Source organism: Emys orbicularis, chromosome 3, assembly GCF_028017835.1.
Source record: "Emys orbicularis isolate rEmyOrb1 chromosome 3, rEmyOrb1.hap1, whole genome shotgun sequence".
NCBI classification, from domain to species: domain Eukaryota; kingdom Metazoa; phylum Chordata; order Testudines; family Emydidae; genus Emys; species Emys orbicularis.
Genome location: NC_088685.1, coordinates 6,381,578 through 6,397,976, shown reverse-complemented (window position 1 = coordinate 6,397,976; position 16,399 = coordinate 6,381,578).

The window sequence follows — 16,399 nt, the reverse complement described above, 5'->3', positions numbered from 1 at the left end:
GTGGGAGCTATTGGAACTCAATCGATAAATCTCAGCTTGCATCAACTTCTTTTATGCCCAATGCCTTGGGAGGTAGAGTGATTCTGAGGTGATCTTTCACCTCCGGTGCTTGTGGCCTTGTTTAGATGACCGCTGACGAGATGGCATCTTGCTGCCGTGCCCCTTTTGTGCTCACTTTCCACAAACATCCCTGAACAATGGAGTTTGTTTCAGACACGATTGTCAAATGCGGCCTCCCAGCTTGCCCAGGCAAATAACTGCGCTGCACAAATGTTAAGGGGTGCTTTACAAATGTTACGCTCCCGGAGCGGAATGAATGCCATGTGACTTCTCTGGCCACTGCCAAATAACCAACGCAGCCTGAATTTTGACTCTCAGGTACTGGATGCTCCTCGCAAAACATCTGCGACTGATCCACAGAGGGAGAGAAAATTGAAAAAAAAAAATCATCACATAAATCTGAATATTTAATAAATTGAGGGACACTGTGATTTCTCCAGCGACAGTCAACCAACAGAAAATGAGGCAAAATGTGACGATTACATTCTGCCTAGTGCATTGTTTGCATTGCTCTAATATACCATCCTGAGTTCTTTACTCTTTCTTCTTACTTCATTGACTGTGATGGAAATTTGCCTTAGGGACAGACTCTGACGTGTCCTGCACCTCTTTACTTCCCTCTGCTGGCTACCTGCCTTGGTTTTCTCTGAGTCACAGTCTGCTTCTCGGATTGCTCCTGCGGCAGCTTCACGGTGCTCCGCTCTGTACTGCGGCTCATGGCAAAGCCATTGCTGATCCCCCAGCAATAACCGTGTAAGGCCTTTTGGAAGCTTTCTGGGTGAAAGCCACTGTCTAAAGCATAGGCTATTCTCACGATTGTCTCCTGCTCCAGTTTTACCGGCTTTAATTTTAGCTCAGTTCATGCCATCAGCTGACCCTCTCCCTTTAAAATCCAGAAGTCCTGCTTGGAGACATCCCATAGGCAATTCATCTCTACGGCAATGCACATAACGACCTTAGCTGCCTCCACTGTCAGTGCCACGTCCCCTGCTGTGAAATTCTTTTCTTTGACAGAAGAGCAATTCTGAGACATTTTATGAGCCCAACGAATGGCTGAAAGGTGTCCATGATTTTCACTTTAAAGGATCCTCCATCATCATCATCAAGCCGCTCTGAGCTTTTTATTTTTATAGGGAAGCTCGGAAATCAATTTACTAGGTTCCAAAACCTTATTGATTGAGACATTTACAGGGGAAATGCGAAGGTAAAGTACCACATTGCAGTAACTTTTCCAGCCTGAATGCCTCCAATGCACGCAGCCCAAGGAGGGTACCCACCAGGGCTGAGATTTTCACTTCAGCGCTCACCCTTGCTGGCCAGCCCCCACCCCAGAGTTGAGCCTCCGCTATGACGATTTCATCCGCTTTCGCTTTAGAATAGAACTGGGTTCCAGCGCAAAGTTTGGACTTTAGATCCAAATTCCCGTCGTTCAAAGGCGTTCAGCTGCAGGCCTGTTACAAAGAAGAAAGGAGTCTGATCTCCAGCGCGTGTGACGTGGCATTGCGTCACTGACATCACAGTGAGGTGGAAAGAGTTCTGTAAATAATTCACTGTGAATTTTCCCAAACTTGACATTATTTGCGAACATTTTTTGCCAGGTTTGTGTTTATGCCAAATGTGGAATTTAAGCTGTGTTGCGAATAGGTACAGAAAAGTCACCTGGGGTTGATTCTGGTTGCTGAAGGCTTGAGTAAAGGCCCTATAATCCAGTTTCTAGTGTGAATGGTCACAGAAAGTGAATGTAAAATTGTCCTTCCGCAAGATGTTGAGCGCCGCCACTGGAGATCCTCTTCCGTTAAGCATTTCTTTCAGTGAGACCTGACTGCACAAATAGCTGTGGGACATGGACCCAAAGGGGGAGTGGACCCAGATGAAATTAATGTATTAAGACATGTGAGCAGAGATTCACAGAAACTGGCCAATGGGAGCTGCAGGGATGGCGCTTGAGGGCGCGGGCAGCGTGCGGAGCCACCCCCCATCCCCGCCAGGGGCTGCAGAGATGTGCCAGCAGCCGGCTGCTTCCAGGAGTGGTGTGGGGCCACAGCATGCAGGCAGCCTGCCTGAGACCTGTTGCGCCGCCGGCTGGGAGCCACCTGTGGTAAGCGCCTCCTGGCTGGAGCCTGCACCTCATAACCCCTCCTGCACCCCAACCCCCTGCCCCAGGTCAGAATCCCCTCCTGCACCAAGCTCCCTCCCAGAGTCCACATCCCTCACCCACCCCTGCATCCCAACACTCTGCCCCAGCTTGGCGCCCCCTCCTGCACTCCAACCCCCTGCCCCAGGTCAGAATCCCCTCCTGCACCAAGCTCCCTCCCAGAGTCCACATCCCTCACCCACCCCTGCATCCCAACACTCTGCCCCAGCCTGGCGCCCCCTCCTGCACCCCAACCCTCTGCCCCTGGTCAGAATCCCCTCCTGCACCAAACTCCCTCCCACACCCCGCACCCCTCACCCTCTCCTGCACCCCAACACTCTGCCCCAGCCTGGAGCCCCCTCCTGCACCCAAACTCCCTCCCAGATCCCACACCCCCTCTTGCACCCAACACTCTGCCCCAGCTTGGAGCCCCCTCCTGCTCCCAAACACCCTCCCAGAGCCCACACCCCTCAGCCTCTCCTGCACCCCAACACTCTGCCCCAGCTTGGAGCCCCCTCCTGCTCCCAAACACCCTCCCAGAGCCCACACCCCTCAGCCTCTCCTGCACCCCAACACTCTGCCCCAGCCTGGAGCCCCCTCCTGCTCCCAAACTCCCTCCCAGAGCCTGCACCCCTCACCCTCTCCTGCACCCCAACCCCCTTCCCCAGGTCAGAATCCCCTCCTGCACCAAGCTCCCTCCCAGAGCCCACATCCCTCACCCACCCCTGCATCCCAACATTCTGCCCCAGCCTGGTGCTCCCTCCTGCACCCCAACCCTCTGCCCCAGCCTGGAGCCCCCTCCTGCACCAAACTCCCTCCCAGAAAGAAACTAATATAACAGCTGTTCTAAGGTAAGACAGGCTATTTTGAATTAACTTAACTATATTCTACATGTTTTAAGACTGAAATGTAACCACAAAATGGATTTATGTTAATTAAAAGGCAAGTTTAGTATGGCGTTAATAGCCTCGATGCCATAATCGTGATAATTTTGTTTTAAATTAGGAAAAGTCTTGTATACAGGGGCCCCACAAAATCTAATCGCCCCGGGCCCACAGGAGAGTTAATCCAGCCCTGGGTGTGGGGATCCGCAGATCCCCATTTTGTCCCGGATATTTTTAGTAAGTCAGGGATAGGTCACAGCTTTCATGAATTTTTCTTTTTTGCCCGTGACCTGTCCGTGACTTTTACTAAAAATATCCATGACAAAATCTTAGCCTTACCCATTGCCCAGTGGCTGGGGGATGCGCCTACAACGTGGGTGACCTAAATTCAAATTCCTTCTCCACTTCAGGCAGAGGGAGGAAGTCAATTAAACCTGCTTGGAGTCCTCTGCTGCCAGGCCTTTGGCAACTGCCCCCCCCCCCAATCCATTTGGGGTTGAACGAAACATGTTTTGTTCAACCCCAAACTGATTTTGTTTGTTTCACTGAAATGTTTTGTGTGTTTTGGATTTGGTTTCACCTGAAATGAAATCTTTTTGGAACTGCCAGCGAATGAAAAAATCCGATATTCACCCAGCTCTAGCAAAGAGCCATCGGGTGGTGATTTTTGGTCCCTACCAACATGGGCTGAATTTACACCTGTGATCTAGAGGTAAAGGGTCCTTTCACTCCATTTGCAGCCTGCTTATCCACCATGCGTCTGTACTCATTATATGCATTTCTTTGGGTGACCCGAGTATCAGAGATGCTGAGCGCTTGCAGCTGCCGTTGACTTGGGACGTTGGGAATACTCAGCACCAGGGTTTTAATATGTTAGTTATTTCCTGGTTTCCCATTCCATGCTTCTAAATGCAGTGGCGTGCCGTGAGGCTTTTACAAAGCATGCACCTCTACACTTGGGAGTACATGCAAGGTCACGCTAGGCGGAGAACGCCGTTTTGTGGCTGGACGGAATTGTCCCATGGGCACCGCCTGTCGTGGGGCATGCAATGAATGTCTAAATGGCCCTAGCGCATCCTGCTTTCCGTTTCCTCCTCTGACTTTAACGTGTATTTTTTTCATGTCTTGGATAACAGCAGGAACATCAGGATTTATTTTTATTTCAGAAGATTTTCTTTGAAAGCCACGGCGCGTTTGAGTGATTACCCATTTGGAAATCAACTGGTTCCTAGGCGCATGAGAGCGGTGTAAAAACCAAGATAACCAGACAGGACGGGAGAGCAGAGCGAGTGCCAGCCTGGCCCCGTCCCCACTCAACGGAATATCTCTTCCCTCTGCCTGGTCTCCATACCCTCGCCGCTGGGTACCTCTGGCTGGGACGGAAGCGTCTCTGTGCTAGGAGGCAGCGAGTGGCGCTTAGTTCACAGACGTTGACTGCCAGGTTGTGGCACCAAACGGGGAGACCTCGGGTGGTGGCAGAGGGATGAGACCCTGGAGGGAGCGAGAGAGGCGTTGTCTGCAGTGGCTTGGTGTTGCTAGGGCTAAAGCAGCCCTTGTCTGGCAGGGCGGATGTGTTAGTGGGTGGTGGTGTCTGCATGGACCTGGGGGCTAATCAGCCATGTAATTTCTGGCCTTTCAGTGAAGGGCATTTTAATTTGGATAACAACTCGCATCTTGGTGTGAATGAGCCCCATGCCAGACGGTGATGCTGACAGCTTTGTTCAAATCCAGCCGGCCTGCGTAGAAGCAGGAGATGGGATGATCTGCTGCTCAGGGGAACAAATCAAGCCTGTGGCGGCGTAAACAACAGCGGCAGCTGTGCCAGCAATCACACCATCCTGGCAGCTGGCCGTTCTCAGGGCGGGGAGCCAAGCAGGGCCCCCTGCAGTGCTAATCCAGGCATAGCACTACACGTGGGCTATTCGCAGCACACACTTCCTGTGGGCAGGGGCACCAACATAACACGGCCTCCAGGCCCTTTGGCAAAGGCAGGGCAGGCGGGCACAAGGGGATCTGGGGCTGATTGTGGAGGGGCCATCAGTCAGGGTGTCAACTCCTCTGCAGCTTCTCTAGCATTCTCCCGGGAGGCACGATGAAGGTGGGACAGGTAAAGGGGGCAGGGGTGCGTGTGGATGGATGGTGGGTTCCTGTTTAAAGAGCAGGTGGGGGGGGGGTGGAAACCCTCATGATGTGCTCCAGCCGAGGGAGACGCAGAGCAAGCAGAGATGAAGTTCTCGCCCCGGGGCTCTGTCAGCATGTAGCCCCATCTCATGCCAGGTTGGTGCACGAGCAGCAAACGCCACACTGCCCTTCTGCAATGGGACCTCCTGCCTCACTGTGCCTGCAAGTTTGGTGGCACTTTCTCAACTGGCATTGGAGGCAGGGGCAACATTGAGGGATTCCTCAAGATTCCCCTCCAGCAGCCGTCGCCCTCGGCTCAGAGGCTGGGCAAGGAGCACATGGGGAAGATTCCCAGTACAGGAGGTGGTAACCCCTGAGAAAAAATACTGAAGAGGACACGTCACTGATTCAGAGCAACCTGGATCACTTGACAAACTGGGCTCAAGCAACCAAGATGTGTTTTTAAATGGCTAAACATAAATGTGTACTTCTGGGAACAAAGGATCCAGGCCATACTTACAGGGGAGCTCTATCCTGGGAAGCAGGAACTCTGAAAAAGATTTAGGGGGCATGATGGATAATTGGCAGAACACGTGTTCCCAGCATGATACTGTAGCCAAAAGAGCTAATGTGGGATACATAAACGGGGGAATCTTGAATAGTAGTACAGAGGTAATTTTACATCTGTGGTTGGCACTGGTGCGACCGCTGCTGGAACAGTGTCCAGTTCTGGTGCCCACCATTCAAGAAGGATGTTGGACAAATCGCAGAGGGTTCAGAGAAGAGCCACAAGAATGATGAAAGGATTAGAAAACCTGTCTCAGAGTGACAGACTCAAAGAGCTCCATCTGTTTAGCTTCACCAAGAGAAGGTTACGGGGTGACTGGATCCCAGTCTATAAGTACCTACATGGGGAACAAATATTTAATCATGGGCTCTTCAATCTAGCAGAGACAGGTCTAACACGATCCACCGGCTGAAGGATGAAGCTAGACACATTGAGACTAGAAATAAGGCATACATTTTTAACAGTGAAAGTAATTAATCATTGGTGGATTCTCCATCACTGACCATTTTTTAAATCCCGATTAGATGTTTGTCTAAAAGATCTGCCCTAGGAATAATCGGGGGGCAGGTCTCTGGCCTGTGTTATCCAGGCGGTCAGACTAGATGATCACAATGGTCCCTCTGGGCTTGGAATTGAAAACCATTAATATTACTATCGTCTCTAGTTCCCAGATGTCAGGCAAACACACAGGGATTGTTTCCATGGACTCCCAAGGTTGCCATCTACTGCTGGGTAGAGCTGTACCATGCCCTTAAGGTTTCTCTTTGCAGTAGTTTTGCCTCATTAAATTCCGCAGTCAAACAACCCCCCCAAATTCAGCCAATACCTCCCAAATTTGGGGGGGGGGTAGCAACCCTGAGAATCACATGGCTTCTACCAGCTCTCCCCTGCTCCTACGTGTGAACCAGAGCACCTAGTGATGTGTGACCACCCAGAGACAGGACCTGCAGGACTTGAACCAGGGTCCGTAGGGGTCCTGGGAGTCACCATGCGCTAATCCTCCATCTGGCAGCTCACACACAGCTGCTGGGACCAGGACCCTATGGGGGGCCAAGTGGGGCACAAGCCCCGCCCATACACTCTGACTGGGAGAGCTCCAAGGCTCCTGATTGGGCTACAGCCCCTATTTAAGCCAGAAGAGGCAGCTGTCTGACTAGCTGTGTTGCACCCTGCCATGGACTGCTGATCTGGTGTCTTCCTGCTGTTTGATCCTGATCTCCTGGTAACTGCCTCCTGGTTCCTGCCCTCCTCTACTGTCGCCTGGTCCCAGCCTCCTGGCAGCCGTCTCTTGATACTGGCATCTGCTTTGTCGCTTGACTCTGATCTCCTGGCGTTCCAACCTGGCCTGGTTCCTGTTCCTTGGATCCTGGGCACATGCCCTGATGCTAACCCTAGGCCAGGGTGCCCATCATGGACGGTGGGTGAATGTGTCCTTGGGGGAGGCTAGCCCCTGGCCCCTCCCCCTCTGCCTGAGGCCCCGCCCCTTCTGCCCCCCTCTCCTGACGGAGTCCGAAGCACACCCCCTTGCGCAGCCGCTGGCCACCCCCCCACACGCACCCCCAGCCCCAGCGCACTGGGCAGGCAGCATGGCTGGAGCGCCCCCAGCCCCAGTGCTGGGCGGGCAGGTAAGTGGCGCAGCTGGAATGCCCCCAGCCCCAGAGCTAGGTGGGTGGGTGGCACGGCCAGAGCGGTGGGCGGGCTGAGCAGCGTGGTCCCAGGGCCAGGAGAACAAGCATGGCATAGCCCCAGCCCAAGGGTCTTGTGCGCATGGCGGCCCCCAGCTTCTCAGCCACAGATGGGAACAGCAGGCAGGAGTGGGGCCTGGAGGTGGAGCGTGGGCAGGGTTATGCCAGGCTGTTTGGGGAGGCACAGCCTTCCCCTGCCTATGATACCCACCACCCATGCTGCCCATGCCTTGGCCCTGACACCCCTGGCACCCAGTACCCCCTCGACTCTTCCATGTGGGGTCCTCAATGTATCTGTCTACCATCCAGATACTTATATGGCCCTCATCCCCATAGTATCTGAGTGCTCCATATAGACAGGGGACTTTCCCATCATGCTCTTCTGGTAGCTGGCCCTTTATATCTGGGAAGGATAAGGCAGCCATTTTTCATCTGAGTGCTGCTGGTTGTACCTCCCTCCCTTCCTTCCAGTCAGTGGTGTTAGCTTATGTTTCCTTTTGTGTTTAGGAATTGGGTGGTATCCATTTAAATAGTTTGTGAGCGTTTTAGTGGTGCTCACTGTATTGTATATTTAGTATACATGGTTATTTGGGACCCAGCTATGCCTGTGGGCTTTCTTCCTATCTGTGTGGTGTAAAGAGCAGGAGGTGCCATGTCGTTATATGATGGAGGCGAGCATTGGCAGCTAATGAGACTGCTGGATTGCTAGAAGCCTTTTCTGTTGTGCAAGGTTTTTCCATGTGTTATTGGTAACGCTGGCACACCAGGTGCCAGCTCATGCCAAGGTCTCCATATCTTCACTGACCACTGATAAATTCCTAGCTGGAATCAGTCTGGCTCCCCTGTGTGTTAGTATTGTTAAAATAGGTCTTAGAATTATAAGAATGTGTTTAGTGCTTAGAGTTTATGAAATTCTCGTAAGTTGCTGCCTGCATTAATCTCGCTTATAACAGCAGTAGCCCATAGGGCAAAGTAATATTTAAGCATTCGTATGGTAAGCTTCTGTGACATTGTAAATCACCAGACAGGAGAGGGACGCAAATGAGTGTAAAGAGCTGGTATCCAACAGGAGGTGTGATGTCCTGCCCAGGAAGGGCGACCCACTGACACCAGGTGGACTATTGTGGAACATTAAAGAGGACAAAAGACTTTGCCGCTCTGCACTTCCGTGCATGTCCCCTCCCCTCAAGACGATGAGTCATGCATATGAATTCCTCAGCTGAATTCGCAACCAGGAAAACATGGAGGGGGTGGAGGGAGGAGGGAATAAAAACCCCTAACAAGAAGGAACTTGATCTCTATGCTGCTTGGACTCTCGGGGGCAAGGTTCTCTAAGCATAAGCAAGGGATCCCCAGCTGTTTAGCCTGGGTTAGCCCTGAAGGACATACAGAGCTTGCTTATTATCTTCTAATCTTCTATGATTATAAAGTTTCTATTACCTTTTAACTTAAGGTTGTAACTCATTTGTGTATCCGTTCACCTGCTTTAACCTTGTAAATAACTGCTTTGTTTCCTTTTCCTATGTAATAGATCTTTAGATAATTTATTATAGGATTGGCTACAAGCCTTGTCTTTGGTGTAAGATCTAGGGTGCAATTGACCTGGGATAAGTGACTGGTCCTTTGGGACTGGGAGTAACCTGAACGTAGCTGTGATTCTTGGTATAAGAGACCATTTATCACAATGTCAGGCTCACCTGGGTGGCAAAATAGATGGCATTACCCAAGGATAATAAGTGATTCTGTTATAAAGGTCAGTTTGGATTGCAATTTCTACTCGAGCCCCCACCTTCATTCAGCTGCTCGTACCTTTCGAGAACGCTGACTCATTTGACTACGTAAAGATCTCTCCTTTCCCCACCTGAGCTAATCAGATAATTTGTTCTTGGATAACCAAAAAATGTCTGAAGTTGGATACTTCAGCCTTGGCTTCTTCTTTATTATAGAGTTTAAAAATAATCCGAGTTTGAAGAAAATTGACTTGATAACTGTTAAAGTTCTGAATGTTTATCATTGCCTGTGCGTTAAAATGTTTATATTCTTTCCTTTTAAAACCTCATTTTCATGTGCAGTTATGGTCTGACAAATGATTGTAACAATGGCAGCCTCTTTTTTCACTGCTCTGCCCCCTGCCTGTTCAGAGAGATCCACTGAACTTAGCGACAAAAACACATCTTTACTGCTTTTGCTGAATTTCTGTGGGTGCAGCCTAAAGACCTGCAAGTGGCTCTAATGCTGCAGTACTATTGCATCTATCGAAGGCCTTTCCAGAACCCCCTAATGCATGATAAAAGATGCCTTCATAACCTCTTCAGCTGAACCTATTTTTCATCAATTATAAAACCAACAAAAGAAATTCATCTCCAACGCTGTGTAGAACTCTCTGCCTTACCGCTTAGGCAAACAGAGTGTGTTTCCATCCTCGGGGCCACGTCTGAGTTCACGTTAAGTAGCAGGAACATATTCGATGGAGAGAAGAGGGTAAAACTACTCAGACTGGCTCTCCTTGGTAAGAACACAGGAAGATCCCAGTGCTAGATAGGATCACAACGCTTCTCTTTTTTATAATGTGTCACATTGCTTGTCATCAGCTGAAGGCAACTTCTGTCTTGTTATGTACTGCTTCCGTCATGTAGGAGCCGAGTGCTTCCCAACTATTTATCCGGACAACAGCTTATGTGCAGGCCTGGCTTGACGTAAGTAACTTGCCTCATTTCTTAGTGGTCATAATTGGGAAGGTTAAGTTGTAAAGAGGGGCTTGACAAACAGTATGCTGGAGTCAGGAGGTCTGCGCTAGCTAAGATAAGCAGCAACGCCTTGATGCAAGGGACTATGGACAAGACAAACCTGGAAGACAAGATTCCACGTGAACAGCACATGGACAGAGCAGGGATTGGTTCCTGTAAAGTAACCAATCCAATCCAAAAATGTGTGGTGTAATGGATAGCAAATGCAGTGTGATGTGTAAATGTACATAAAGGAAGAGGTTGTCTATGACTTTGGAGGTGCGGTCACTGAATACCCACCCCCTACACTTGAGGCTGGTCAACTTCAGGGGGTGGGATAGCTCAGGGGGTTGAGCATTGCCCTGCTAAACCCAGAGTTGTGAGTTCAATCCTTGAGCGGGGGCTATTTAGGGATCAGGGGGCAAAAATCTGGGGATTGGTCCTACTTTGAGCAGGGGGTTGGACTAGATGACCTCCTGAGGTCCCTTCCAACCCTGATATTCTATGAACTCAGCCTAGCTTTGCTGCATGCCAAATAAAGGAACCTGAGTGATTAAATCCCGAGTCAAAGTGAGTGTTTTGGATCCCAGAGAATTGGATGAAGTGTTTCCCAGAACTGGCCAGGCTGTTCTGGATAAGCCGAATGGAAAAGGTCTTGGAGGGAATCCCAACACTGACTCAAGGAAGGTTTGTTATGCCCATTTACAGGGGAGGAGCTCAGGCAGAGAAGGATTAAGGGACTGATTTTCAGAGGTGCTGCATGCCCTCAACTATGGAAGCTCGGGACTAAGGCTATGATTTAATCATGGGTATTTTTAGTAAAAGTCATGGACAGATCACGGGCAAGAAACAAAAACTCATGGCCCATGACCTGTCCATGACTTTTACCATAAATAACCCTGATTGCATCTTAAGGGGGAGCATTACCGGGGGGGAGGCCACAACACCAGTGGTGCGGGGGGGAGGTGGGGCGGTTAGGGTTAGGTGTGGCGGGGTATGCACACTCCGTTTCCTGTGGGTGGATAGTGAATGTGCTGATACCGCGGTTACAGCCTATCACACGGTCTTGGGCCTCAACATGATGAGAGCCAAAGGTCGGAGTCAATACAGTGGCCCTTGAGTGCAGGGCAGTGTGGCCTAGTGGAGAATCCATCACAACCCTTGGAAAATTGTTCCATTAGTTAATTACCCATACTGTTTAAAAAAAAAAATTATACCTTATTTCCAGTCTGAATTTGTCTAGTTTCAACTTCCAGCCATCGGATCTTGTTCGACCTTTCTCTGCTAGATTGACGAGCCCATGATTAAGTATTTGTTCCCTGTGTAGGTACTCCTAGGCTATAATCAAGTCATCCCTTAATCTTCTCTTTAAGCTAAATAGATTGAGCTCCTCGAATTGCTCATAAGAAAGCTCTTCTCTGAACCCTCTCTAATTTATCAACGTCCGTCTTGAACGGTGGGCACCAGAACTGGACCCAGGATTCCAGCAGCGGTCACACCAGTGCCAAATACAGAGGTACAATAACCTCTCTGCTCCTGCTAGAGATTGCCTTGTTTATGGAGCCCAGGATTGCATTAGCTCTTGTGGCCACAACCTCACACTGGGAGTTTATGTTCCACTTATTATCCACCATGACCCCCCATGCTTTGTCAGAGTCACTGCTTCCCAGAATAGAGTCCCCCAGCCTGCAAGTGGGGCCTGCATTCTTTGTTCCTGGATGGACATGTTTACATTTAGTCACATTAAACTTGGTGCAAGCAAACAATATGCTTTTTATCAAGTGATCTAAATCATTCTGAATTAGGGCCTATCCTCTTTGTTTGCCACTCCCCCAATTTTTGTGTCCTCTGCAAACTTCATCTGTGATGATTTTTGGTTTTCCTCCAGGTCATTGATAACGATGTTAAATAGCATAGGGCCGAGGGCTGCTCCCTGTGGGACCCCACTGGAAAGAGACCCACTTGATGACAGTTCCCTGTTCACAGTTATATTTTAAGATCTATCAGTTAGTCCGTTTTTAATCAGTGTAATTAATTGAAATATTTCTTTTCTATACTTTCAAACCATTTTCTTTTGATTTTGACCTCTTCATTTTTGTAACCCTCTTTTTTCTTTTTAGTACAAATTGGTTAAAATTTCAAAACAAAAGTTGTTGTGAACTGGAAAATGAAAACTTTTTTATTTAAAAAAGAATATCAAAATGGGACATTTCAACAATTTTGAAACTCTCCCCTCCCACCTCCAATTTTTTCAAAGTGGGAGATTTGTCAAAACTGAACCTTTCCTGTGGACATTTGTGATGTCAACAAATGAGCATTTTCTGAGAACAAGCATTTACGGCACACTTGTTTTGGGGAACAGCAACATCTTTTGGAAACCAGACAGTTGGAGAAATGAGAGCACTATTTTTGAACAGCAGTTTCACTGGTGTAGGAATAGGGGGAATGACAGGAGAAATGCTGATGTTAGCTTAACACTTCGAGCTTTAATAAAGGATAAAACAGTTTGATCAAAACACCAAAACTGTATTAATACCACTGTGGACATAATTGAATTATTTATCTTTTTCTAAAAACCTGACTAATCACAGGCTGTTGGTGTAGGTCTCAATAACTGCAGGTAACAGCTCGGAAATGCTGTTGATTAGCACGAGCAGGTGTTAAGAGGCTAGTTGAGAAGTTATTAGCAGACGATTAACTAACATAGGGCTACTGCTGGGATGAGTCTGGATTTGGATAACTAACATTTTTCCGAGGGGTAGCCATGTTAGTCTGTATCAGCAAAAACAAAAAGGAGTCCTCGTGGCACCTTAGGAGACTAACAAATTTATTTGTGCATAAGCTTTCGTGGGCTAAAACCTACTGTCTTCATCAGATGCATGGAGTGGAAAATACATTAGTGTAGCAAGGTTGAGACCCACTGGCACAGCGCCTCCTGCTGGTCATCTTGGGAATTAGCTCTTGTCCAGCCCAGAGCACCCTCTGCAGGCCGGTGTCTTGCCTGCCTTAGGGCCCCTGTGTCCCTCCTGGACCCCAGTGCCCCTTTACCTCAGGGTTCTGCCCCCAGCAGTACCCCCTTACTCTGGGTTTGCCCTCCCAGGGGAACCCCCAACCCTCTAAACCCCCCTTGCCTCCGTGGCTACTGCCAGTCGTCATCCAGCCCCCTTTCCCTGGGGCAAACTGCAGTCTGTCACGGCCACTCATCATTGGCAAGGGGGTTTAGGCCTTGAACAAGGCCTCAGCCTGGGGAGTTGCCAGGCTGGAGCTCCCCAGCTCCTCTTGCCCTTTTCCCCAGCACTGCCTGTTTCAGGTACTGTATGTTCCCCAGCAGCTAGGCCCTCTCCCTCCAGGGCTGGAGAGAGACTCCTCCAGCTTCTGGCCCCCCAGCCCTCTTATCAGGGCCAGCTGGGCCCTAATTGAGCTAGCCACAGCTGTGGTCATCTACTCCCTCCGCTGCTTTCACTCCTTTCCCCCTGCTGCAGCCCTCTCCAGGGCTGCTTTTAATCCCTGTTCTGCAGGAGTGGGGCAGCTGCCCCACTACAAGTAGGCAGGTACAAATATACAGCCCATGAAAAGATGGGAGTTGCCTTACCAAGTGGGGGGGTGGGGAGTCAGTGCTAATGAGGCCAATTCAGTTAGGGTGGATGTGGCCCATTTCCAACAGTTGACAAGAAGGGGTATCAACAGAGGGAAAATTATTTTTTGTAGTGACCCAGCCACTCCCAGTCTATCCTGAAGAATGATCCCTCTCTCTCATAGACCTTGGGAGACAGGCCAGTCCTCACTTACAGACAGCCCCCAACCTGAAGCAAATACTCATCAGTGTTAAGTTTGCAAATTAATTCCAGTTCTGCAGTTTCTCATTGGAGTCTGTTTTTGAAGTTCTTTTGTTGAAGAATTGCCACTTTTAAGTCTGTTATTGAGTGTCCAGGGAGACTGAAGCGCTCTCCTACTGGTTTTTGAATGTTACAATTCTTAATGTCTGCTTTGTGTCCATTTATTCTTTTGCATAGATACTGTCCGGTTTGGCCAATGTACATGGCAGAGGGGCATTGCTGGCACATGATGGCATATATCACATTGGTAGATGTGCAGGTGAATGAGCCCCTGCTGGTGTGGCTGATGTGGTTAGGTCCTATGATGGTGTCTCTTGAATAGTTATGCGGACATAGTTGGCAACGGGGTTTGTTACAGGGATTGGTTCCTGGGTTAGTGTTTCTGTGGTGTGGTGTATAGTTGCTGATGAGTATGTGCTTCAGGTTGGGGGGCTGTCTGTAATTGAGGACTGGCCTGTCTCCCAAGGTCTATGAGAGAGAGGGATCATCCTTCAGGATAGATTGTAGATCCTGGATGATGCGCTGGAGAGGTTTTAGTTGGGGGCTGAAGGTGATGGCTAGTGGCGTTCTGTTACTTTCTTTGTTGGGCCTGTCCTGTAGTAGGTGAATTCTGGGTACTCTTCTGGCTCTGTCAATCTGTGACATTATCAGGGATACTGTTCCTGACGGCTTGTAGTCCATCTTTGTGTGGAATGTTGTTGTGTGGCAACTCTCTGACACCACATTCTTCAGGCCATTACCCTCTGTAGCAATTCAAGTGTAGACAAGACCTCAGAGGCAAGTCCTCTCCTCAGCATCCCAGCCAAGCAATATTGAAACCTCGTTGTGGCTGCTATTTCAAGCTGGGAAAAAAGTCTCTGCATATGTCCTGGTCTTGCTCCCACCCTCGCCCTGGCCTCCCCCGGCTCATCCCCACTAAGGAGAGCTCTGTGCCACACAGGTAACCCCTCTCTCTTTCACACACACTGTGCAGTGGAACCACACCAGCGACAAGAGAGCTCTCTGCACCTACAAATGCTCAGGAGTGGAAGCCAGGAACCCTGGGTTCGATTCCTGGTTCTGTCACAGACTTCCCATGTGACTTTGCCCAAGGTCACTTAGTTGCACTGTGCCTCAGTTTCCCCCGCTGTAAAATGGGGATAATTATGTTGACCTACCTCCCCGGTGGCTGGGGCATGTACATTCGCTTGTGTTTGTGAGGTACTCACATTCCATAGCAACAGGGGCCATGGGAGCGGATGAAAGGGGGGGGCAGCATTGACCCCTCAAATGAATGGCATATTTTTTTTATTTGTGGTATCACCCCCTATCCAAGCCCGTAAGGACAGTCCCTGCTTCAGGAAGCTCACAATCACAGAATGAGTCCAAGTCCTGTTACAAATAAAAGGCTGAAAAAGTCGTAAAATGGGTTAAATTACTGCACTGAAAATCATGAGACTAAAAATCCCTATTTCTGTTCTCATTTCCTTTTCCTTTCATCTTTATTTACCAACTGATCTAGTTACAGATGGGAACGTGACATTTTGCACCTCTGTCCACTGGCCAAACACCACTGACCCCGCCTCCTCTTCCCCAAACCTGTCTCATCCTCTTAGTACTTCTTGGGTGTCTGGAAATCTCCCAGGATACAAGATCTTGAATACCAGAAATCTCATTGCAACCTATGATATTTGTATGTTAGGTAATAATTATGCATCAAGGAATCTGTCAGGGAGCTGGGAATTCACAAAGAATGTATCTGCCTTTCACCAAGAGAAATAAAGGGAAAGTGTGTCTGGTGGGGAACAAGTAATGGAACCTTGATGGGGGCCATAGTTCAATAAATTGCCTGCAGTGGAGGAAACTTTTCTTTGCTGCTAGGTAAGTAAGCCCAGTCGTGTCCACCTTACGTCTGTGCACGAGAGAGGGATTTGAGGGGTGTATTGAGAGGGAGTGAAAGGAAGGTTACTATGGAAGTGAAGGGTCTGTGATTTCTTTGCATATTGTATCATCTGGTGGTAGTGCTTCTGAACAGAGATTGCTGCGGAACTTTATGTAGCTGGTGATTTCCTTGACTGCATTGACAGGAGCTTGATCAACACACACTCTCAGTTACCTGACGTTTGTGTCTTTGTGGGCATAAATACCGAGATGGGCAGACTCTGAGCTCACACATTAGTCCGAGATCCACGAGCAGCCTTGCTTCTGCAGGCCTGAACGTAATTTCCAGTTTTTCAATTTCCTTTTGCTTAGTTTGGCTGCCATGGTAACATTTTTCTACTGCTTTCCTTCTTTGCCAGAATCGTTTTCACATTAGTTTCTTGTCGAGAGGACTTAAAAAAAAAAAAGCCACACTAGAAAATAAAACATGTTTAGTATAAATAATTCTTTGCAATTGAAAATCAA